Here is a 24,704-nt window from a genome sequence, read left to right as displayed (position 1 = left end):
CTCGGGACAATTGAAATTTTGGTTAAGGTAATTACCAGGGGACGGTGAAGGATTGATTGGTTGTGAATTATTATTATTTTGTTGAAAGTTATTGTGAGAATTGAAATTACGATGTAGATTATTATGTAATTGTTTCGAAAAGTTGGTTGGATTTATTGTTCCGTCGATTTCGTTCTTTTAAACTTTTTTTTCAATTGAGGAAAGAGATGATACTCGGACGGAGCCAAATCTGGTGAATAAGGGGGTTGTTCTAGTAATTCAAAACCGAAATTTTCCGCATGGTAACATGAGATTTGTGTGCAGTGGCGTTGTCCCGTAAAAATAAAACACTTTTGGATAGATTTCCGCGTCTTTTCTCTTCAATTTTCTCCTGTAGAGTGGTCAGTAATGTCGAATAGTAATCTCCAGTTATTGTTCTACCCTCATCTAAAAAATCAATCATGATTACTCTATAGCAATCCCAAAAAACTGAAGCAAGAACTTTTCCAGCAGATTTTTGGACACGAAACTTCTTAGGTCTTGGAGAACCGGAGTGTCGCCATTCCATCGATTGTTGCTTTGTTTCTGGATTGTAGAAATGTACCCAAGTCTCATCCATAGTAACAATTCGGTTTAAGAAGTCTACATCGTTTTCAATCGAGCACAGATCGAACGCGATGCTTCTACCCTTTCACGCTTTTGGTTAACATTCAAACATTTGGGGATCCATTCTACAGCAATTTTTCTCATGTCCAAATTGATGTGAACTATATGATGAACGTATGAACGTATGAATTATTTTTTTATGTGGTATTGGAAAATATCTATTATTCCTTAATGTACTTTCTCTATTTCAGTTTTAAAAGTCTACGGACTAAGGAGGGGATTTTCCAATGGGTATTGTTAACAAGAAGTTGGCGTCAAATCAAACAAACAACCTCAGGTGAAGTGAACAATGGATTGGAATGAAACCAACGAAGAGTTTTCAAGCTATAACTTAACTTTTATGGAAAATATCACCACAGCAACCACTGATCGGGAGTTATTTCGACCAACACTGATTCCCGTTACTGGAAATTGGCAGCCATGGTATGGAGCGGGCCGAATCCAGATTCCTCTTTACGCAATTATATTCATATTGGCTGTTACAGGAAACATTCTCGTCATACTCACTTTGGTAGGTAGTTTTTTTGTAGTTATTGATGTTGATAAACGTTGAATATCAAATATTCTTCTATTTTGAAGATATTATTTTGATTAACTACAGCGTAGTACATTTATAGATATGTTAGTTGGTTTTTATTTTCATTTTTGTCCAAATACTTGCCATAATTATATATTTAGACAGTATAGTGGAAACTTGATTGAAAAAATAGATGCTTATGATATTAATGACATCTGGAATGTAATTGTGTATATAGATATCATAGACACTGCGACCTAAAGGATCTGTTTGGTCCCCCTTTCTTGCTGCGATACTGGGAACCCAGTATTTACAGCTGATCTATTAATTCCACTTCATTTAGAAAGTCTAGAATGTGGAATGGCTGTTGCTCCTAGGGATCTTCGTCTTCTGTTTCATACACTCCCAGGTGTAGTGCTCAGTTACGAAGTGTTTTTGACATGCCATTCGGCTTGTTACGTTTTTCATCAATCGGTTTGATCATTTCTTTGCAGCGTATTGTGGCGTATGAGTTATTTAATCTAACATTCGGGTTTTTGACGAAATTAATTTGTTATCAATTTCCCATTCGAAAAAATAAGAAAATCAAGGAATTATTTTTTTTTGAAAACTCACCAGTCTACGAAGACACGAATCCAAATCAATAAGATTGTTGTGATTAGCAACAAGGAAACACAATAGAAGAGATTAAATCAAAGAATAGGAAAAAAGCAGCGAGGAGAAAAAAGCATAGATGTAAACGAGAAGCTTATTGACATCAAAATGCAGTAAATCATATTACAACACATTTATAATAAGAGAGTATTCCTATTACCACATATTGAATATCAACCACAAGGTTAACAAAAAAATTATCAGTACCTATACTAACTCATAAAATATGAAATTGGAGCGGCAAACTTAATCAAAATGAGAAAAGTTAAACACTTCTACAAAATATACGGTATGTTGAGAAGAATACCATGAAATACTAAACATTTCAATGTTAAGATAAGGTAAGAAAATTATATAACTAATGTAAAATTAGTGGGATAATTAGATGAGACCGTTAACTGTACTAGAACAGCCCCGCGAGTGGTGTCAATGTAAAATAATTCAATTTCTTACATGTCTGAAAATATGTGTTTATAGATTTCCAGGAGAGTCTTGCCTGTCTCAGCGCCTATTCGTTGTTCCATTAATCGGTTTTGCTCCTGTTTACCTTTTTTCCAGTGCTTTTTCCATTGCTACTACTTAGAACTGAGCTGAATTTTCAAGGACGGTTTTTTTCAAGTAATTCCGTCTTTGATCATTCTAAGTGATGTTCTTTTTCTACGCTTTCCAGTACTATGTGAAGATGTAGGAGATTTAGAATCCCTTTTTTCCCTTTCACGATTTTGCTTTTGGTCTTGAGGCAACTTCTGTTTTTTTTATGTAAATTTTGATTTGTTTCTTTATTTTACATTTTTAGATAGGTATAGCATACAGTCAGTTTTTGTCGTCTCCTTCTTCTCCGACTTTGCTTCCTTTTTCCCCTCTCATTATTCCTTTTTATTTTCTCTTCATCTGCACTAGACTTCTCTAATTCATTTACATTCCAACTACCAGAATCTTCGCCACAATTATGGTGGGACCACGAGCTCAAAGCTGCATATCAGTATTTGTTGATAAGTATTTATTCATATATTAAATATTCAATATAATGCTGCCAAACTTTGTTTTGCTGTGAACTAAAATGCATAAAAAACACCAGTTTTTGGCGAACTTACAGCAAAAAAAACACTAGACAAACGGAAGCAGCAAGAGCTTTTCTTCGTTCCAAAAATGAAGGATTCAGACCAATTAACTTAGTATTTTTTTCAGATTAAAACGATGCACTTTTTTTCCATTTTTTCAGGATTACAGCAAATACTTTCCTGTCGTCGAATATATGGTGACGTTTAATATAGATAGAATCTGAGAAGCATTGGGCATTCACCAAAATTCGAGCATTCACAACGTTTTCTCAACGAGACAGCTTCGATTATGTTATTTCGTAAAAATATTACAGACAAACTACTGAACCGTGTCAGTCTCTTCACGATAAATTGAGTAACAACTGAACGGATTTTCGTGCGATATTTTCCAACGGATAAAATGATATATGATATATGATTTGTCGAAGTTTATCTGAAATGATTGAATTATAATAACGATTTTTTGTGTGTTGAAAGAAACCAAACAACCTGTGAGCTTTTATCGAAAACGCTGCTGAATCTTTTCAAATATCTTTTAGATATTTGATTAAGTTTGTGGTATTACAATTATTGTTAAGTAGAGAAATTATGGTGTTCGGGAAGTTGTTAGTTAGTCTTTCGTTTTTGTACTTTTGACAGTTCAACAATAAGTGTTTCACATTTAGATTAACGTTACAAGTTTCACATATTGGTGGGTTTTCTCGGTTAAATAAATATGAGTGTTACTTTAGTGTGCCCTTGCATTTTTAAAACTGTTTTTCCATGTTTGAATGGATGGTTTTGGGGTACCACTAGCTGTTACTTAATACTGAACAACTTTATCAAAAAGTGTAACTATCTTCTGAAGTTTAAAAAAGAAATTGATCAAAAGCAATCGATAAATAATCGGCGCAATAAATGAAATAAAAAAAATTAGAAGCGTTTGCGACGGCTCGAGTAGTTAAAAAATGAGTAAATAAGTAAGTAAAATCACGCGCACGATAAAACATGATTATATTTCAGCGAGTTTTCATCGTATCCTAATGATTTTTTTCTCAATTTCGGGTAGCTTAAAGAGATATTTTGAATGGGGACATTAATAGTAATTTTCCATTAAGCCGAATACGAAAAGTTTTCTCCAATTTTTTTCAGTGGTTTTCTGGCCGGCAAAACTTCTTGCGCTGTCACACCGCTCCCAGTTTCGCACGCGCACGTTATTAGGTTTTTCCGATGAGTTTTCCGGCACTTTAAATCACTTATGAGGATTTTCCGGTTTGAAAAACTTCTTGCGCTATTACACCGCTCTTATTTGAGATTTAAACTCCATGTTTCAAAAAGTTTCACGCGCGCATGTTATGAGGTTTTGCAGCTAATTTTTCCGTTCTGCAAATCTGGCTGGCATTGTCATATCCGTCCTGTGCTGACCTTAAGAAGTGGCGTTTGATGTTGAGGTTGCCCGCGACAGTTTACAATCCCTTATCGACCCTGTTTTTTGTAGCCAGCTCTGGGACTATTAGAAGATAATATATGGTGAATTGTTTCAAGTGATGTAGACATTTTATCGTATTAAAATCAAACCCACATATTAATTCAGACTGGTGCGACCGTAATACAGACAAAATACGTAGGCATAATATGCTTTACTACCCTTGCGTAGCAAAGGCGGGTCGCTAATATAGGATAATATATTGAACTTTGTTAGCGGACGTTTCCTGTAGATTTATATGAGTTCTCATTAGTTCAACTATTAATCATAGTGTCGCATTATTCCAGCATCAAAGAAGAATTAAGTTATGTATAATCAAGTTTTCAGGATCACCTCACTTGCTAATGCATTGAACTACGGTTGAACTACTCCGGAAGTTCAATTGTTCCAGATCAGTTTGTTCATCCGACATTTGAACAAAAGTTATACGGAGCAATTAAAATCAATTGCTCCCAATGAATGTGAACTTTGCATTTGACGATTAAGAGGAGTTGAATTTATGTGAGATACTTAGTGTGAGTTCAATGATTAAGAAATAAGTAAAAAAATTATTTTTGAATCTCTTTATCAGTATTCGTCGTCAATCAATATTTATATACTACCATCATAAAATTGAGTATGAGTGCCTATGCATATTTCATGCATGAAAAAGGTCTTGACGTTCTGACGAACCGATGATTTGATATTTGTATACACCCAGGACAATTATTGCGGTACATACGATATTTTTAGGAAAGGAATTACTTAATGAGATTCGTTGAAATGAATATTTCTACGAAAAAATAATACATTTGTCGCATTCACCGGAGGAAACCGTTGAGCAACCGTAGCCGGATCGTTCGGTGACATATATGCTACAAACTCAACACGTTTTGGAGCGGATGCCATGTTTTGGAGCGCTTTTAATTTGTGCTTGGTAGCGGTAGATGAAATTAGTTAGATCCACTATGTCCTGGGATCAAACATCAAATTGTAACATTTCTTATAACAAAAATAATTGAAATGTTATATGAAGATGAGAAAAATGAATTGGAACTGTATGAATTATTCTATATAATTTCGTTTCAAATAATAATAACAACTTTTGAATACATATAAAAGTGGGTGAGTGATGAATACACCTCGTAATTTTTTAGTACCTCCACATTTACCATTTAATGTATCATTTGATAAGTTGTTCCCGATCGTTACCGTCACCGATAGGTAGATAGCATTAGCGCTTTGCGCTATTAAATTTCTTGACTTTGTTTAAGTGTTTATGTTCATTTCTTTAATATTCAGCCGTAATCATGAAATCAAAGAATAGGGTATCTAGATATATTGTCTAGGCATGTCCCAAAACACGTTTCTGTCAATATTATAGTATTTGTGCAGTAGCGGTTTGAAACGAACGTGTTTTTCCTCGTCCCGAAAACCATGTGTGACGAAAAATCGCATCAACGTATCAACAAGAGAGCATTGAAGATGACCAGCGCCCAGGTTGCCCTGTGACTTCGGAAATAGTGACCAAAATCAATCAAAATTGTGCGTGCAGATCGTCGAATGAGCATCCGATAACTGCCGATAGGCCGTCATCAAAGAAGACTTTCAGCACTGCTTCGACCAATGGAAAAAACGTATTGAAAGGAGTGTGGCGAGGGAAGGGAAGTATATTGAAGGAGAGCATTCGAATGTGGAATAATTTTTATAATAAAACTTTTATTCGTTATTTGATAACCAGATTTCTTATTTATAAGTATAAGGTTTCGAAAATTGTCAAAAAATTGTTACAATTTGTAGAAACAAACTCATGAAAACTAAAAAACAAACATAAAAATAACTAAATACAAATAAATTAAGAAAAATAAAAATAGAATAACGGTGATTGTATAAGCATTTTCGTTCTTTTTAATCATAATTAAAAATTACTGCCACAAAAGTCACCTTTTGAAAAGATACTTCATTAGAATAGCAAATGACAATACTAGCAATTAAAATTACAGTGTACAATATTGATTATTGACCGTGCTTATATATATACAAATAAATCAAAAAAAATAAATGCAACTATAAACTAAAAATATGTAACTCAGCAACATCATTAGTTTAATAAAATATTTGTTGAATTATAAATCAGCAGCTTATGTTTGTTGTGGCAGCTCGATGTTCAAAACCATTTATGAACCATGGGTCAGCGAACTGTAACTTGCCACAAGCTCCAACATGTTTTTGATGGTTTCTTTATTTCCGTTATTTCTTCCGAATGGGTATCATTTGAGCACATAACTTAGATAAGAGAAGATGTATTCGTCATGCAGAAAAAGATAATCTTACAACCTACCTGCCGGTCAGAGCAGATGTATTTGCCCAAACCCCCATAAAATTGTGAAAGTTTCAAACACCAAAAAGATTCGATTAAAAATGTTGCAAAGAAGTACGAGGAGACATTTTGTGAGGGGTTGGATGCGATTAATAAACACAATATGAAAATAAGCTTGCAGAAAAAACTTGTAAAAAAGGGTATAGAGAAATCAACAGTATTCCTACAAATGAAAGAATCGAAGTGGCAATGCAAATTGGTATAAAAGATGGATTTACTCAGCATATAGTGAGTGAAGCTTTTACTACTTGAAAAGAGATTGAATCAGCCATCCAAACACAATCTATAAGTATCAAGATTGTTGAATCTATCTCTCTAACTAGAAAATTACGAAAACAGAGGAGTACTAAACCAAAGAAACAAAAATTATTGCAATGAAGGAGCCTCAATGTATAGTGCTTCTAAGTATTATTGAACAACTAGAGAATATTGTATACATTTACTACAAATTAAACAATGTACTACGAGAAGATGAAGCGAATAGTAGTTGTTAATATCCAATTAATTCGGAAAATTTCCTGGTATATCATATTGACAATATATGTAAATATGAGAGGTCGGGGTAGATTTATTTCTGATTTGTCTATATTGTTATCGGAAAGTTTGAATTGATGAAAAAGCTTATAGAATTCTATATTCTATATACCAAAATTTCATGTTACTTAACATAACTAGTTTTCATAACATTTTTGTGTCATTTCTCGATTAATTTTCAGGCTATCAAGGTATCATTTTCCTAAATATCTATAGAGAAAGTTATATTATTGCAGTCAAATTTTCAATTTTCATCTATTACATCAAAAAACGCGATACAACAGTAGCACTAAGAATTATACATATCGGAAGTATGAGTTTAGTAGAACGATGATTCCTTGTGAACAAAAAATAGTCGGACGGTACAAGATCAGGGCTATATGGTAGGTGTTCATCTCTGTGAAGTTACGTTCGTGTACAGTCTGAGAAGCGAAGTAGTGTGAACTGGAGCATTGTCACGAAACAAGCGCAAACTTTGGCTGATGTTAACACGCTTTTTTGCTCGATAATGTTTCGACGTATCTGTCTTAGTAAGACAAAATAATATGCTGCGTTTACGGTTGTGTTTGATTCCTTAAAGTCAATGGCTAAAATAAAAATAATGTAGCTGTCACTTTTAAAGTGATTTTCGTGACCTTCGCTTCTTTAACATGATATCTCCTTTCCTATGCCACTACATAGAATGTCTTTTGAATGTCAGATCAGAGTGGAAGACCATAGGTTCATCACCCGGTACTATTGATCGCACTGCGTTTCGATAACCAAGTTATCGTCTTCAGAGACTGAAGGTAAAAAGTTTCTGAAGACAGTATAATTGTGAGTGTTGGCGTAGTGGTGGTGTATTCAGTATGAATATCGCCAACGCTTCCAGACAAAATGATGGACAAGCTTCTATTTTTGATTTGGGTTAGTGTGAATCTTTCTTCAGTAAAAAGTTTTATAACGGCGCTAAATTTAATTTCAGACATTTTTCAAAACAACTTGACTGAGTGGTTGTTGCACTATAATAAATTTAATTGAAGTAGCGAGTTGCAAATTTGTGTAAAGTTTGTCGAGATACTATATGAGCCAAGAACTCATGGGGGGTACTACGTATCTAACAAAGCGAAAGCTGCTTATGTGAAAAACTGAGAGCATCGTGCCGTATGTTCGTAAATTTGCCATAAAATTAAATAGATTTTTAGAATATTCAACGGCGAAAGGACTAACCAGATAAACAGAATAAATCATTGTTAGTGTTTGAATGAATAAACACATTTAAGTCCTGGAGCGGTGAAGAATGTAGAAAATGAAGAAACTAAGTTATCTTAGTATAGTGAATTTTATTTAGCCGGGAATATTTGGAGGTACAGAGTATATTACTAATTGACATAATCCTTAACCAAATATAGATATTTCAAACTTTTTCTGAGAGAAATCCCAAAATACTGATGTTTACCACACCTCTTTGCCTCCCTTTGTACGAAAGCATAAATTATAGACCTCTCCTAACCGTTATTATTGCTTACATCAATATTTACACACCCCTATTAACAAAATTCAGCGCCGCTAGCAAACTCTGTATAAAACTCCCTTCCTTTAGGAAACAATATCGATGATTAATTTATAATTTATAACTTTGTACTAATATTTTCGCTTATTTAAGCATATTTCAAATCTAATGCGCAACATCATTCAATGTTCAGCAGATAAGAAGACCCTGATGAGTGCGTTATTATATTCTCTATACCAAACTTACTAGTTAAATTGAATTAGAATAAGCGTTGACATTCACTGTTAGTTATTTTTCTCCTTCTGTTCCATTGAACGGTAGGTGCTTTGCTTTCTGATTAACTTGTTAGTGATTAAATCAACCAAGCGTATATTGTGTTATAAATGTCAACATTGCGTTTACAGTCTACCAAAATTATATTGCCAAAAGTTATTTCGAGTCAATATGAATTATTGTTCATTGATTCTCGAAAGCTGTTTAAGCGGTTTATTTGCAATTATCGTCAATGTCAAATTTTCATTCGAGGAACAACTATGGGATTAAATAAAATTACACCACTAGATGTTTAGTTAGCAACGATTCGTCGCCTAAATGGAAAAATGTTTATTTGACTGACAACGTGTTATAAATAACTAACAGGTCAATTTAGTTTGAAAATATTAATCTTGGACTATGATAAATAAAATATTTTTCTATCAACTGATCTTGGGCAATATATCCCTGATATATTGAATGAAAAAAAATTTAATCGTATATTTTTCTTTGGCTTCAAAATTCTATCGTTTCTATAAACTTGTGACATGGTGAATTGTTTTGTTGGGAATAGATTATTCATAAATGCCATAAAAATGCCAGCCACTTTTGCGTTTTTATCGCTCCAAATAACATTCGCCGGCGTTGAATCCACTCAAATGATTTAGATGTATGCCAAACCAACTCAATTAATGGTGGATTTTATTCCATAATGAGGAAACGTGGCATTATTTTCTCATAGTCACATCCTCTTCGTGCAATGATGTTCTAGTGAAATGGTCTGATCACCTTCATATCTATCTTTACTGTGTCAATGGAAATTTTTCGCTATTTTCAAGACACCTTCATGTTTTCAAATGTAATTGCCTATTTTGGTCGTAATAAATATACGAAATTCTTTTTTTTCCAATATTCTCAACATCTCGGAGGTTTTTTAAATCAAAAAAATTCAGAAAATGAACAATTAGAGCTGCAAATTTCATTGTCGAAGGAAAGAATATTTTCAGTATGGAGTTATGAAAATATTATCTTCAATAATCACAATTCGTCAGACCGGAAACTTATTCATCGACGAATTATATTTCAATGGAGATAATGATGTAATGAAATTATTGAAATACCACTACTTTTCCAAAAAAGTACTTATCACCTTTGACTATGAATTGTTGGATGGTAAAAACTTCAATGACACCGTTGCCAATAATTTGCGGCCTGAATATCTGCCAAAAACGGCCAAGTAAATTTTTCGAAATTATTCAAGAGTTTCGATTGAAAGAAAGTAAAACATTTGATTGCAGAGTTATTTTGATTAAATATAATCTGATTAATTTAACAAATCGAATTATTTATCCTCAATGAACTACCACAAAAATACTGGAAAAGCCGATAACGTTCTTACCAAGAAACTGATAAAAGTTGGGTTTGGCATTGTCTGCAGCAATTACCCGCTTCATAGAACAGCTGAGAATGATTTCAATGTCAATCCAAAGAAACTCGATCATCAAATAAACCAACTATAACATTTACTTATTCAGATGTGAGAAATAGCGGGAAGACGATTGGAAGAAAATGATTTCTAAATCTTGTCATATAATGCAATTCATATATATAACCAATCATAGAAATTATGGGTTATATGCCGTACTACAGTCCTTGTTTGGCAGCCAATGATTTCTTTTCTTTCAGCAGATCAAAAATAAGAAGAAGAAGCGGTTGATGCGTTCAAATTACATGTTTTAGAGGTACTTCAATCGGAATCAAGTGCTGCGACAATGGGTTCAAACGTATACAAAAGTGTATTGATCTTAAAGGAGAATATTTTGAAAAATAATAATAAAGTCATATTCAATTATAAACATTTGTTTTTATTTCTTCATCTCAAAGCTTAAGTAACACCCAGCCGTCGTAGTATCAAAATGGTCTACAATCGCTCTATAAAATTTGATATGAAAAATTGGTCACATTTATATACACTGGTACTTCAACAAAATAGCATACTCTTGTAACTTTTTTCGTATTTATTTTCACTCTTTCTATTCCTGGGGTGAATTAATAAATACTGTCTCTTACGTTCTTAATTCATCCACACACTATACAATACACGTAACTTTTATAATTTACTTATAAATATCACTTAAACAATTTCTTGATTACTTTTACTAATTCGTTATGTTCGCTACGACCATTTATTTAAAACTTGATCTACTGCGCTACATAAACTGATTTATACACCACAAATAGAATTCTACAAAGCTCTAGAGCAAAAAGAAAAAAATAGACTTTCCTTCTATAAAAGTTTGTCAAAGGCGCGTCCGCCATTTATAAAAAAAATAGGTGGCGTTGCGAATTCGCCGAATTTTAAAATTCCATTGTAGCTGGACAGGGCCAACCTAAAGACCCGTTTCGCGAGCTGGATTAAACATATAAATATGTAAAATTCGAGGAGATAACCTGAGAAAAAATAAGGAATCATTATCGATCTCTTAGATGAATGGACTATAACTTTGTAAATCAAATTGAATGATAGGAAAATTCTACAGGTAGATTACACTAATAAATGCAAACATTATTATAATTACTGATGCTATTAATTTCGATACAACGCAGGAAATTTTATGTAAAATAGGACTGAGGCTGGGTTTGCATATTTGTGACAATTCAAATTGGATATTGGGAAGCGAACCCAAACTAGTTCTTGACAATAGTTTCTTTTCAAAACTTTCAGTATGAGGTATTAATCATCTGAAAAAAAGACAGAGTAGAAGAACTAATTCAAGTAAATTTGCACAAAAACATTTCCAGAAAGAGAAATTGACGAATAGACATGTTTATACTGAAATGTATTCTTCTGTAATATCAAAATGTGGAGATTCGCATAATTCAGTTACTGTTTCTTTAAAAATATGCAAATACACTGTTTCGTGTTTTCTACCTGGCCATTTAACGGTGAAGATTATCTAACTAGAAAAAAATTCAACACATTTGTATATAATCTTAATAAAACCAACTTCATTTCACGCTCAATCCCTAAGTGACTATTCTCACGACTTATTTTGCGTTTGTCGACATTTTAATCTACTAAAATACCATGAAAATGCTTCAGGAAATAGTTATGACTAATATGACAGTGGCGTACTCAACTGAAATACTTGAAAACTTGCCATCGATGAATCCATTCTTTTCAGATAACCAAATATCAGTTTAAGCATGTTCAAATGCCGAAAACATTAGTTATTGGGCTTCCAATAAAACTCCATACAGTGAATAAGCCATATTGATTGGTAAAATGAAAGATGGATAGTGGTAATTGATATAAGAAGTATAGTGGCAAGTTAAAAGGGAGTTTTTAGCACTGAGAATTGGATATTGCAATCTTATAAGCAGTTCGAGATTTTGATGATGGTGTTGATTTACTCCGAATGTTTCTGAACTAGAAGTTTATCAGAGTTAGTAGTAGGAGTGCTATTCAAAAACTAACCTTCTTCTGTTACTGGATAGTTAATAGCTTCGAAGAGTACACAGCGAAAAATGTTTGTAAAATCACAATTGTTTCGCGAAACATATGACTGCTAAAACTTCTGATTAGGTTAAATGAATTAAAATTATAATGCACTTTGAGTAAGTTCCTTGGACAATTGAGCAAATTTACTAATATGAGATGTTATTTTACAATATTTTAGTATAAATTTTCAAGGTTAGTAATTATACTAAAATGTTTTTATTTTTCAATAAAAATATTTGAATATTTGAAAAATGTTTTCGACTATGGAAACATTGCATAAATGGCACTAGCCACGTCGTTTGCATTTATGCTTGAGTCTAGATTATTTAAGCCTCTTTAGTTAGTTTTTAATTTAAAGTAAGAAGAAGATTTTGACTAAAATAAATCACAACGATATCATCCTATCTAAAACATAATAACTCATTGATAGTTGTTTGAATGATAGTTTTCTTATTGTAAAGTAAATTATTAAGAAAATTTTGTTTCTCGAATTGAGTGTAGTTTAATTGATTGTTATACGAGTAGATACAACACTACATAGTTAATTTATTAAAAATCTTCATGATAAATCTTTGACTAAAATTAAAAAATTGTATAGTGAAATTACCAATCGAATCTTCTATTATCGTTTAACTCTTAAATTGAATTGAATTATTTCGTTCAATAAATTTTATTAAATTGTTTGGCGTTGAAACTTCCTACACATTTTTGGTAAAAGTGCCGAATAAATTTTTAATAATGTAATCTAGAGGACTGTTACAATAAAAAATTGCTTCTATTCTGATTTAGTTGGCCGTCTACATTCCTCAAGTATCTAAACTCAGAAGCAGACAAGAGCTCAGCAGCAAACATTTTTGAAAATAGTCACCTTTTACCTCTTGAAATTTTTTTATGAGGATAAACATTGAATAGTTTAGTTACTTCAGTGACCCGGTTAAAATATTTCCTTCCTTTTATTTAATAGAGCCTGGATACTGAAATAGATAACTGAAAAAGATGATTTTTATTTTAATCAATAGATTTTCACTACAGCACTGTCTACGTCCTCAATTGGATGTGTCATAAAAGAAAATAAGCTGTAATATAAACCCGCCTATTCCAGTATTAGGAGAGAGAAATAATGAAAACAGATAACCAACATTGGAAACGATAGCAGCGTTTTTTCATAACGAAGTAGGTTTTTCAAATTTAATCCCGAAATATTCAATTTGACTTTTTGATTATTTTATAATCCGATTTCTTGACAAAAATAACAGAATAGTCCATTCAGAGAGACACTTTATATGGACATGATGGGTAATTGAAAAAACTAATTCATTTTTCAATAGTTATGTATAGAAAAAGTTGAGATTTGCATTTCCAATTTAGACCCATTTAAACCACCGCTTAAGAACGTCTTCAAAATATTTTTATTACTATATTATTCATTGAATCTTGATGTATATTGTAATATTATTTTTTTATTATAACAAAATAATTGTTATTTCACTTGCACTACCCACTGAATACTAATTTTTGTTTATTAATATCGATTTGAGTTCTCGTTTATCCAGCTGAAATAATAAATTCGAATCGCGAGTAATCAATATTAAATTAGTGTTTAAAAGTAGTGTATGTGAAATATGGATTGGTTGTGTATAGTAAATGGTGAAGAATGTGACGAAATATAAAATGTGATCAAATCTAGATATTAGTTGTACATAAATAGGTCAGGTGTGGGGTGAAATAAATAAATAAATCCATAAAAATGGTAGAATGACCAAGTTAACTGAATGTGACTAAGCTAAAAGCTAGAAATAGTAGTGGAATGTGATGAAACCTTGTCAATTGCTTATACGAATCGAATGATTCGTTATTTGCAAACAAGTTCTGGTATAGTATTCAAAATTGACGGTTCTACGTTGGTCTAATGAAACGGTGGCCATGCCAGTTATACCGTAAAAATACTCGACCATTTGTTTCGAAGCGCTTCCTGCACATCAGCAGATTTTTCATCCTGTAGCGAAGTACGACCACGATTGGATTCAGAAAATCATCAAAATACGGTTGCTCGAAACGATGCTTTATCACCATAAGTCGAAGCGACGTAAACGGCGTGCTGCTATCGGTTTAATCCACGTCAAATTTCATAGATAATCATCGAATAAAAATATTGAGATTTAATTCCATTTTTGACCAAGATCAAAGTTTCAGGCACCTGTGAACTACTCAAATAACACTCTTATAACAACACGTTCCATTAATCATCCACTATTAAAAATGTCATATTTCAAGTTGGTAATATCAGATATTCACATCAGTGTTGCCATAATTCAAAATTTAAGTAACAGCCTATGAATAACATATTTCTGTTAATGCCGACAATATTAGTGCTGATAGCTTATCAACAAAGCATTATTGTTACTAGCTTCAGTAAAGCAATTAGCTCTTATACCCGATTATTGAGAATAAGTTAAATATCACGATTCAAAAACATGAGACACGCCAGCAGAATATTGGAAAAATGAGTCTCAGCCAACCGGAAATTCATTCCAATATGAGAAATATCAGAATTTGGGAAAAAACTTTGAAAGAAATACATCGAAAATGATAATCGAAACATCCCACAAATATCTAGAGCACTTGTACCAATCTTAGCTCAAGATGGATGAACCACAACTTCAATCGGTTGAAATGCTAACACTCCAGTCGTACCTATGTATTTATACGTTGAAGACTAATCTCGAAAATATCGATTTTGAAAACTTCTGAGCAGTCTCCTATAATTCAATATTTCACAATGTTCAATTAGACTAAAGCAGCTTCTGAGTCTACAGAATCGTGTGATTTTACGAAGATGTATTGATATCTAGTTAGCCTAGACCAGTTCCATGCATAAACAAAATATTGCGTTACCATAGCAACGAACAATAAATTATTTGAAGTGTCAGTGTAAAGTTTGATGTCAAAAAAGTAAACCAGAGTTATGCAATAAATTAAAAGAAAAAAGATGTTCATCGAAATTGTGAAGATGATGACCGATCGGGAAGGCCAGTTTCTGTGTCAGTCCCCGAAAATATCGGTGCAGTTTATGACTTGATTTTATCAGACCGTCGAATTGGTCTAAAACGGATATCTGAAGCACTGAATATTTCATACGAACGCGTTCATCATATGGTTCACGTCAATTTGGAAATGAGAAAAATTGCTGCAAAATGGATCCCCAAATTTTTGAATGTTGATCAAAAGCGTGCAAGGGTAGAATTGTTATTATGGATAAGACTTGCGTACACTTCTACGATCCAGAAACAAAGCAACAATCGATAGAATAGCGACACTCTGGTTCTCCAAGACAAAAGAAGTTTCATGTCCCAAAATATTAAAGAGAAAAGACGCGGAAAGCTATCCAAAGGTGTTTTGTTTTTGCAGGGCAACACCTCGGTACACAAATCTCATATTGCCATGCAAAAAATTCGTGATTTAGGGTTAGAATCACTAGAACACTCCCCTTATTCACCAGATTTGGCTCCGTCCGACAATCATATTTTTCCTTAACTGCAAAAAACGTTAAAAGGTCGCGAATTTTCTTCCAACGAAGAGGTGATAAAATCTGTAGATATATCTAATTAAGAGGAGAATATGTTGAGTTGTTGAGTGATGAAATATTTTGACATTGAAATTTTGTTTGGTTCTATAGTAGGCTAAGAATTTTTCAATATATCCTCGTGTAAGAATAAAATCGATAAAATTTTTGGATTTTTCTTGGAAACATGAATTATACTCGTAGTTGTTAACGTTATATAGTTTTTCTCCAGAGTGTAAATAATTGTTCCCCATTTATGTACTGTTTAAACGAAAAATGTACTAGAATAAAATCCAGTGGGCTTTTACATTATTCGTGTACTGCTATTGACGCTGTCAAACAACCAGATACTGGTGAGCTGATAATTTGTGTCTTAAAATTTTACAATGTCGAATTTTCTGTTTCTCAAACCGTTTTATCTTGACAAAATAGAAAGATCCTTGCAATAGCGTATCTTATAAAAAAATATAATTAGTGATCTCGTCATAAGATTATCTATTTCATCCACAGCTACTTGAACTCTTTCATTAAAAGATCTTAACAAAGAATAGTTAATTCACAAAACCGTCAAGTAAAAGCTCTTTTATGAAGGTGTTACTTCCAGCGCTTAGCTCTTTGAACATCTCTTTATGAGAATTACTTTGGAATGCATCAAAATGGAATGGTTGTAATGTTAAGAGGCAATTTTCTCATTAATATTCATTTCATTTTATCGCGACATTATTGTTCGTGTTTATACAGAACATCAGTAATTTCGATGAATCTTTTGAGATCTGGATGAATGAAATAAAAAACGGGATAAAAATAAAGGAAATCCGATCTAAGACGAAATTGCGACTTGATTTTCATACTAATTTATGTTGAGATGAATGATAATCCTGAGAAAATTAGAACGGAAATCGGATATTAACTATCGCTCAAACGAAAAAAATAAATACATAGACTTTCCTAGAAATGATTCAATAGAAACAATGCAAATAAACCGCTTGTTATAAAAACGGATCTAAAACATGAAACGGATTCCGCGGTTTATACAAAGTAAGTTTTAAAATTTCGATACATCTAGACAAAAACCGGTTCTAGGGCGGAAATACATTCATAACAATATGAGCGAAATTTATAATTCTGTTTTGGGAATTCAAGTATATGAAAATTTGCATTTCCAAACATTCAAAAAAATTTTATGTTGAGTTTGCTCTCAATCCAAAATATTGCAATATGGAGATATGATAAAAATATTGTTCAAAATTATTACACGTATAATTTTGTTCCTGGGTTCACTTACTTGGAACAAGGAATTTTCCCATATTCCATCTATTAAGCGATTTAAAAGGTATCGAGGACAAAGAGCTAGGAGAGCACAGAATGTCAATTACATTTAAATGGTGAAACTAATTGAAATTTTACCAACAAAACTCCCACTCATAAAATCATTCGAAAATGTATGCCACGTATTCAGGATTTAAGCCTTCCATTAAAATTTGCCAGAGCGATGTCAAGTTATTTGATATACAGTTTTTGTAAATTATATTCGCTTTCGCTAGTTAAGTTGATATATTAACGGCAGTCGCTGAACAAAGGATCTGTGCATTCAAGTAATTGCTCCCTTCAAAATCTTGAGTACTTGAGTCCTATATTTTTATTATGCTAATTTTTAAACGCTTTTCATACAATGAGTTGAATAAACGATTCAGATAAATTCATCACTTTATTTAGAACCTTGTTAGAGATTGGAATTGGAGACTTGAATTTGATGTTGATTGTAAATTGATTTATTAAGAAATAATTATGGGATTTGATGAATAGACGTAGACAGATTTGTTTATATGATGTTTGCTCAACATAAATTCGAAAATCATCAACTATTTCTCTTACAATTTCCTAATCAACTTCCAATGATTTTACTAAGAAATCTTTCAACAAATATGGAAATCTAATCACAGAAATGAAGATTTAGGAAAGGAACAAGTCACAAAAATCCATAAATCGAACCTTACTAAACATCCGCTAGTAATATCATATCATTTTTGCAACAATCAAAGATGTGTAAATATTCACTTTGTTATCTACTGATGGGATTTAATTGCCAATACCGTTTTAATTAAACAAATACAAAAGCGACGTAGAATATATGCATATGTTTAATTATTACGAGCAACTCTTTTCGGAAAATATGATTGAGTTTACCTGATCGTGATTTATATATTTATGAATCACGTTTACTGACGTTCAGAAATTAAACAGCAGTGATCAATCTTTGGCCAAATCTTTTCATCACTAGAATATTAGTGAGTGAATAAGACGGGTTGTTACTTTTTCAACTCTAATGTTATCAAATCCCCCATATGATTATTCATAATTATTTCTAATAAACAAAGTAATATCTAGGTTATTGAAGTTTGCGGTTTCACACTTTCAACTTTTCGACATAATAGATTATAGTTTCAAAAACATAGAGGATAACTGGTTTTTAGGTGAATCACTGATATATGCTTGGTAATAATTGTTGAACCCCTCATTATTTAGAACATGAAACAAACACAAGAAAAAGATATAATCATAAAGATGGAATATCATGGAAAAATTGACGTACATGAGAATAAATGCACTATAACAATATCTAACTGATCTAGGACCTTAGTTTCAGAGAAGCCTTTTTTAATACCGATGACAATTTCATTTCAATTTCATATCAAAGATTTTAGTGATATTAATTTTCAATTTCTTTTTCGTATATTTTGACTAAAGCTCAGAAATATTGGCAACGACACACATTTAAGATGAAAAGAGGGTTTGAAGATAAAAAACTATCGATAAAAATTCAATTTAGGAGCTAATACTTTACAACATATTTTTGAAATTTACGAGTATGCTAACATTAGATAGCAGCAGTCCATGAACGTGACTCACGTAATTGTGTTGAATTCTATCGAACACTTATTATATTCTCAGAAGGCTAATAAATTATAGTGACTTTGAGAACTTCTATAGTTACAATAACAAAGCTCAGTTGTTTGAATACATATCGTTTTTTACTTAGACTTTGATGAATTAGGTTTTTCACGAATTATATTCGAAAACTGAAATATTAGAATTATTGAAGCTAAATCTAAAAAACATCCAATGAAGCTGAAAGATGAATTAGATGTTTTAGATGTATTGATATCAATAAAACAACTCTGAAAACAAGAAAAATTTCAAGTATATATCAAATATAGATTTTTTCATCACTCATAATTTTCTACGGCAAATATGAATTAATGGAAATTCTTTGAAATTGGAATTAGAATCATATTTAATGCAAACTTCATTCGTCATAAAAGTTAGCAACATTTACCTCCAATGAAATATCATTTGACGTACAGAACTTAACAGACCAAATGAAATAATGGAATCTGAAGCAAAGATTATATGGGAAATGAATTCAGAGAGATCAGAAGAAATTAGAAAGAAGTTTATAAGACTAAAATACAAACTTCAGGAAACAGAATGTCCGCAAAAATGAAAAAAAGCGATTCAGTAGTTGATAGATGCCAAGAAATCAGTCTATTGGACCAAAATGTACTTGAGAATTGGGTGTAGTAATTCATGAGAATAACTGAATGAATTTGAAACTAGATATTGGTGAGGTAAGAAGTATAACTAAGAAAATGTGTCTTACGGATCTCAAAAATTACACAAAAACGTGGTAAAAAAAACAAGAAGTTAAGACAAAGGCAGGATACTAAGGTACAAATTGATGATCACATGAACTGTGTGGAAAGAAATATCCAAGGAAGATTCTGTACTATCATGTACTATCTGTACTATCGTGTACTATCACATAATATAAATGAAGAAAACGAGAAGCAGGTAGTAGAAAAAAGCTGACGGGATCATGTACCGAGAACTCGATGCAGGTAACTAACAGACTGAAGATTAAGGCAAAGAAACCTCATATTATAAAACAAAGAGGAAATTTTGAGAAATGAAGAATGTAAACGAAAATGCTTATAACTACAAGAAGAATTCAAAGAAAAAGAATTAAGTATATTAGATGGAGTGAAAAAATAAGAACATAGAAGTGATTATGATACGCTAGAAATTACGAGGAGTATGAAGAAAAAGGGTCTAAAATAGGACCAAATCAAAAATACAATAGTGAATGATTACGATGAATTTTCGAGCGACTCAATGTGTAAAGAGATAAACATATAAAAATCAAAAGAATTTCTCGCAAAAAACTTATAAAAACAAATAAAGCAGTTGTCTTATATTTCTCATGTTAAACTATTCAGGATCTCGGAGAATCCTATGACAAAGTAATCAGGTAATAAGGGCATTGCCGTGAGGAATTAATCAACACCGTTTCTCTTATGGTCAAAATAGTTCTGAGTATAACCTTTTGCTTTTGATATAAAATTGATGAAAAATAGTCCCAACGGTAGTTGAGTGTTCCTTAAAAAAAGTAAATAAGAAATCCGCACGAAATTATGATCTTTGAAGCGAATTGGATGAAAAAACCATCAAAGGTAGAAGAATAAATTCGTAAATAAAGAAAAGCGCTCACGAATAATATCAAAAGAAACTCATGAAAATTCCAATGTACAGTATATTGGAATGTTCAAACAAGTTAGTTATCAAACATTTAAGTACGTTCCACACGAAAGTTGAGGGGTATTCACAAAAGTACATTCAGTATTTGAAGTTTGAATTGGAAAATTTGAGTGAATTTTCGCGAAAATACCCAATCAAAATGATTATCAACGGATAAGGTTATGTTTAAATAGCATTATAGAAAAATAGGTAAAATTTTATGTAGTAGATTTTTTACTTGAAAAAGCAAAAAATTCGGTGGAAAGAGAAATAATAGAAAATTCTGCCTTCTCATTTTGAAAATAACAAGTCTATAAAAATAGATTTAAAAAGCTTTTCAAAGTTTTTTGTTGGTTACAACTTGCTCTGTAAACCCAAAGAGAAAATTATTTGTAAGTGTTAAAGAATAACCAATTTTTTGTCATCGACATTTTTTGCTAATGAGAAAATATTGAATTTAATTATTCGTATCCATATTTCATTTGACCCATAACATTCAATAAATAAAGCAAATGTCTTTTATCACTCCATTGCTCTCATCAAATATTAATTTGAAAAGTAAGGTCGTAGAATAGATTGATGATTTTCTTTTTTTATCACTTATCAAATCAATTTTTTTTATATTGTAAAATTCAGATATAACTCGATGTATATTTTCGATCACTACCTCATTAAAAGAAGGTGAATGAATATATTTGCGTAGTTATGCTTTTAATGTATATCAAACTATTTCTATAGGATTGAACCCACAATGAGAGGGAGGCAGGCATACTTAATAAGGTATGTGCAAATTCAATCAACTTAAATGATAAGTTTTCATGATTTAGAGCAAATTGTTTTTGTGGGACTATTTTTTAACTTTATGCACAGGTTATGGAAATTTTTCAGTGCAAAGAAGCAATACATTTAGTACTAAGTCATCTTTACTGCTAACATATATATACATAATAATCAATCGCTTCTTTATTGAACAATGAGTATTCAAAACACAATTTTTAGAATCATCAACTCAACCATATTCAACAACGTCGTGTGTATGTAAAACGATTCCATATGTACTATATTTTTGTTTGAGACTCGGTATGAAACTTAATACTCCGTGATAGTTCCACATTAATAGCCATTCTTTTTTTTATGTTTCAAACCGCACTCTATTAAACACAGTCATAATAAGGGGACTTTTTACTTGATAATGTCCAAAGTTGGCTTCATAAAATTCAAACGGTATTCATCAAATAACATCTTTGGTCGCATCGTAAGTTTTCATCAATTGTCGTTTTAAGTTTATATTCATTGAGTATGTAACATCCCCACTAATATGACACGATATATGGGTGATTCCGTTCTAACTGTGATATTCAATGTCCTGTATTGTTTTTTTGTACTAGTCATTAATTAATAATCAATTAATAAAAATTTTGTGTTAATTGAATAATTCTTAAGATATTTAAACATTATTTTTATACAATATAACTTGCCACTTAAAGAAAACTTATACTACATCACTTGAATGTCAGTACCGTGTCATGTCCATTCCTAGAATTTACCGATAAATTATTAATTTTTTTTGTCGTAACAAATGATTTAAACTAATTACCTTATAAATTCTAATGTTTATGATCAAACTGAGGAAAATTGATGCACTTGTTGTTTAATATCTTAAGTTACCATGTCAGTACCGTGGATAAATGAGTCAGTACCGTGGAACTCAAAATCCGACATTTGTGTCTTGCTCGTGATACTTTGAAGTTGTAGTAAATTCCTCTTAGAGTTTTATTTTTACAGTAAAATAGATGAATAATATGCATAAAAAAGTTAGAAAAGTTAAATTTTAAAATCTTGAGATTTTGAATACAAAAAATCACAGTTAGAACGGAATCACCCATATAATGAAATATAGAATTGAAACTAATTACTAAAGCCCTATAATATATCGGTGCCTGATATCGGTGTTCTCGTGTTGAGCACTCAAATATATTTGAAAATAGTACTTCGACATTGGACGTGTGAATCATATTCACACTCGGTAGTGTATAGTCTACCGCCAGTGAGCCTTGATAGATTCGAGTAAATACTTGATAATAATCAAAACAATACTCTGAATTTGATTATAAAATTAAGAGACTTCAGCTTTCTGATTATACGATTTGCCCGAAAAATACTTTGAATCAGGATTAAATTAATGAGATGTCAAATAAGGTTTAAATACAGAAAGAACGGTCACGACTAGATATTAACTCATATTAAGTTTCATCTTTTGCAGCTGAAAACGACTCCAGAGCAATTACCAACCTTTTTATATAACACCAAACAACTTAAGAAATGGGAAAATTAATACTCGCACATGTGAGTAGGTTTGTGAATCTACCAGCTTAACTCAATTTTACAAAATTCCACAAAATCTCTAGTAAATATACAGTATAAAAAAATGTGAGTTGTCTATCTCGCAGGAAAATATCAAAATATCAATATGAATACTGTCAGCAGTAGAATTCAAACTATACAATTATATATGGATGGAATACCCCAGAAAACGCATAATACGAATACATCAAATTCAATGAGACAAACAGTAAAGCCACAATGTTGTTAAAATAATTTCTGATTATTCAAGAATTATTTCAAAGTTAATTTCAGCAATTATGAGTCCCTTGAACAATAAATAACCCTACTGCCAGAAATTGCTGTGATAACTATAAATAGAAACAGAGAATTAACCCTTCAAACAATTCATTCGGAATAAAGTGTGGGAGAGTAGAACCCAAATTAACATAGAAAATGTCGTAGAATCTGAAGGCAGTAATAAAATAAAATCCACTTTTTCGTACATTGGCAATAATGCGTTAAAGGGAGCAGATGATTGTGAAGAGATAAAATATCACTATTTTACGAGCATTTCCATAGCCATCATGTGATTTTCTCTAATAATGGAATAATACCTGAAGGTACCTCCATCGGAATGAAAAAACTGCTTAAACAATTGGTATTGATATTCATGGAGAATATTTTTGAAAAAAATTTTTCTATGTATCTTAAAACTTAAGTAGCAACCCTCGTATGTATGAGGACAACTATCAAAATATTTTAATAACACACCACCCCGATTTCTGAAAATATTTCTTTGTTCAATAAATTCAAAATAATATTGTTATTGCTTAAATTCTTTTCAATCATTTTGACGCAATAATAAGAAATGTGTAGTAATTTTGAGTGATTTTGAATAAAAAAAAATTTTCTTAAAAATAAAACTTGCCTTCTAAACAATGATGTTCCTTTAAAAAAAACGCTAGTAGCGTGTATTTCCGCCTCTGGATGTAATTGTTGCTAACATTCTCCTGGGCATGCTTTCAATTAGGAGCTGTGTCACTTCTTGAGGTATGTTCTCCCATTCCTCTAATGCCGTTTGCTCAAGCTCATTTAAATTTTGAGGAGATGGATTTCGACGATGATTGCGGCGTTTTAAAATGTCCCAGACAAGCTCGATAGGATTCATATCTGGACTTCTTGGTGGCCAGTCCAGGGTATGAATTCCTACTTCGTTTAGGCAATTCAGGACATCTGCCGCATTGTGTGGTCCAGCATTATCATGCATTGAACGAAAATCATCACCAATAAATGGCCCTTGGTTATCAAAACGTGCGTCAGATAGTTTAATATTAAGTGTTGGTGTAGTGTGAATAGTTTGTTCAGTATTTTTATGACCAACGGTTACAACAGTTTAGTCCAGAAGAATTTATCACAGAATTATGTGGAATAATTGGCAGTCGATTATATTTTTGTTAGAGACATGGTATTCGAAAAATATCGACAGTTTTCAATTTTTTCAAATATTTATTCGTTATTAACTATTTATGTTAGTTCTTTGGTACATCTAGTAACACGACCTAACTGGGCAACTTCTCTTTCTTGACCAAATTTATTGGAGTATTACGAATTCTCGTTAATTATGTGGTTTGTTCTAGAAACTTCAAATTTCAGTATCCAGATTCCAATAACTTTTACTTCGTTGAAGTTTCGACTTTGGAAAGACGAATATTCAGACCGTCTGAAATATTTGTTATCTACTCTAATCTAAACGGAATGTTA

The 24,704-nt window shown here is 31.8% G+C and overlaps 1 protein-coding gene across 1 annotated transcript in view; it reads left to right on the top strand.

Annotated features, from left to right (window-relative positions):
* Nucleotides 1-1,057: 1,057 nt before the first annotated feature.
* LOC130897932 (cholecystokinin receptor) overlaps nucleotides 1,058-24,704 on the top strand; it is a 142,627-nt gene continuing 118,980 nt past the window's right edge. The window contains exon 1 of the mRNA XM_057806918.1: nucleotides 1,058-1,156. The gene's annotated coding sequence lies outside the window, so the exon portion shown is untranslated. The remainder of the gene's footprint in view (nucleotides 1,157-24,704) is intronic.

Source organism: Diorhabda carinulata, chromosome 9 (genome assembly GCF_026250575.1).
Source record: "Diorhabda carinulata isolate Delta chromosome 9, icDioCari1.1, whole genome shotgun sequence".
NCBI lineage: Eukaryota > Metazoa > Arthropoda > Insecta > Coleoptera > Chrysomelidae > Diorhabda > Diorhabda carinulata.
This window is presented reverse-complemented; position numbering and strand designations above follow the sequence as displayed.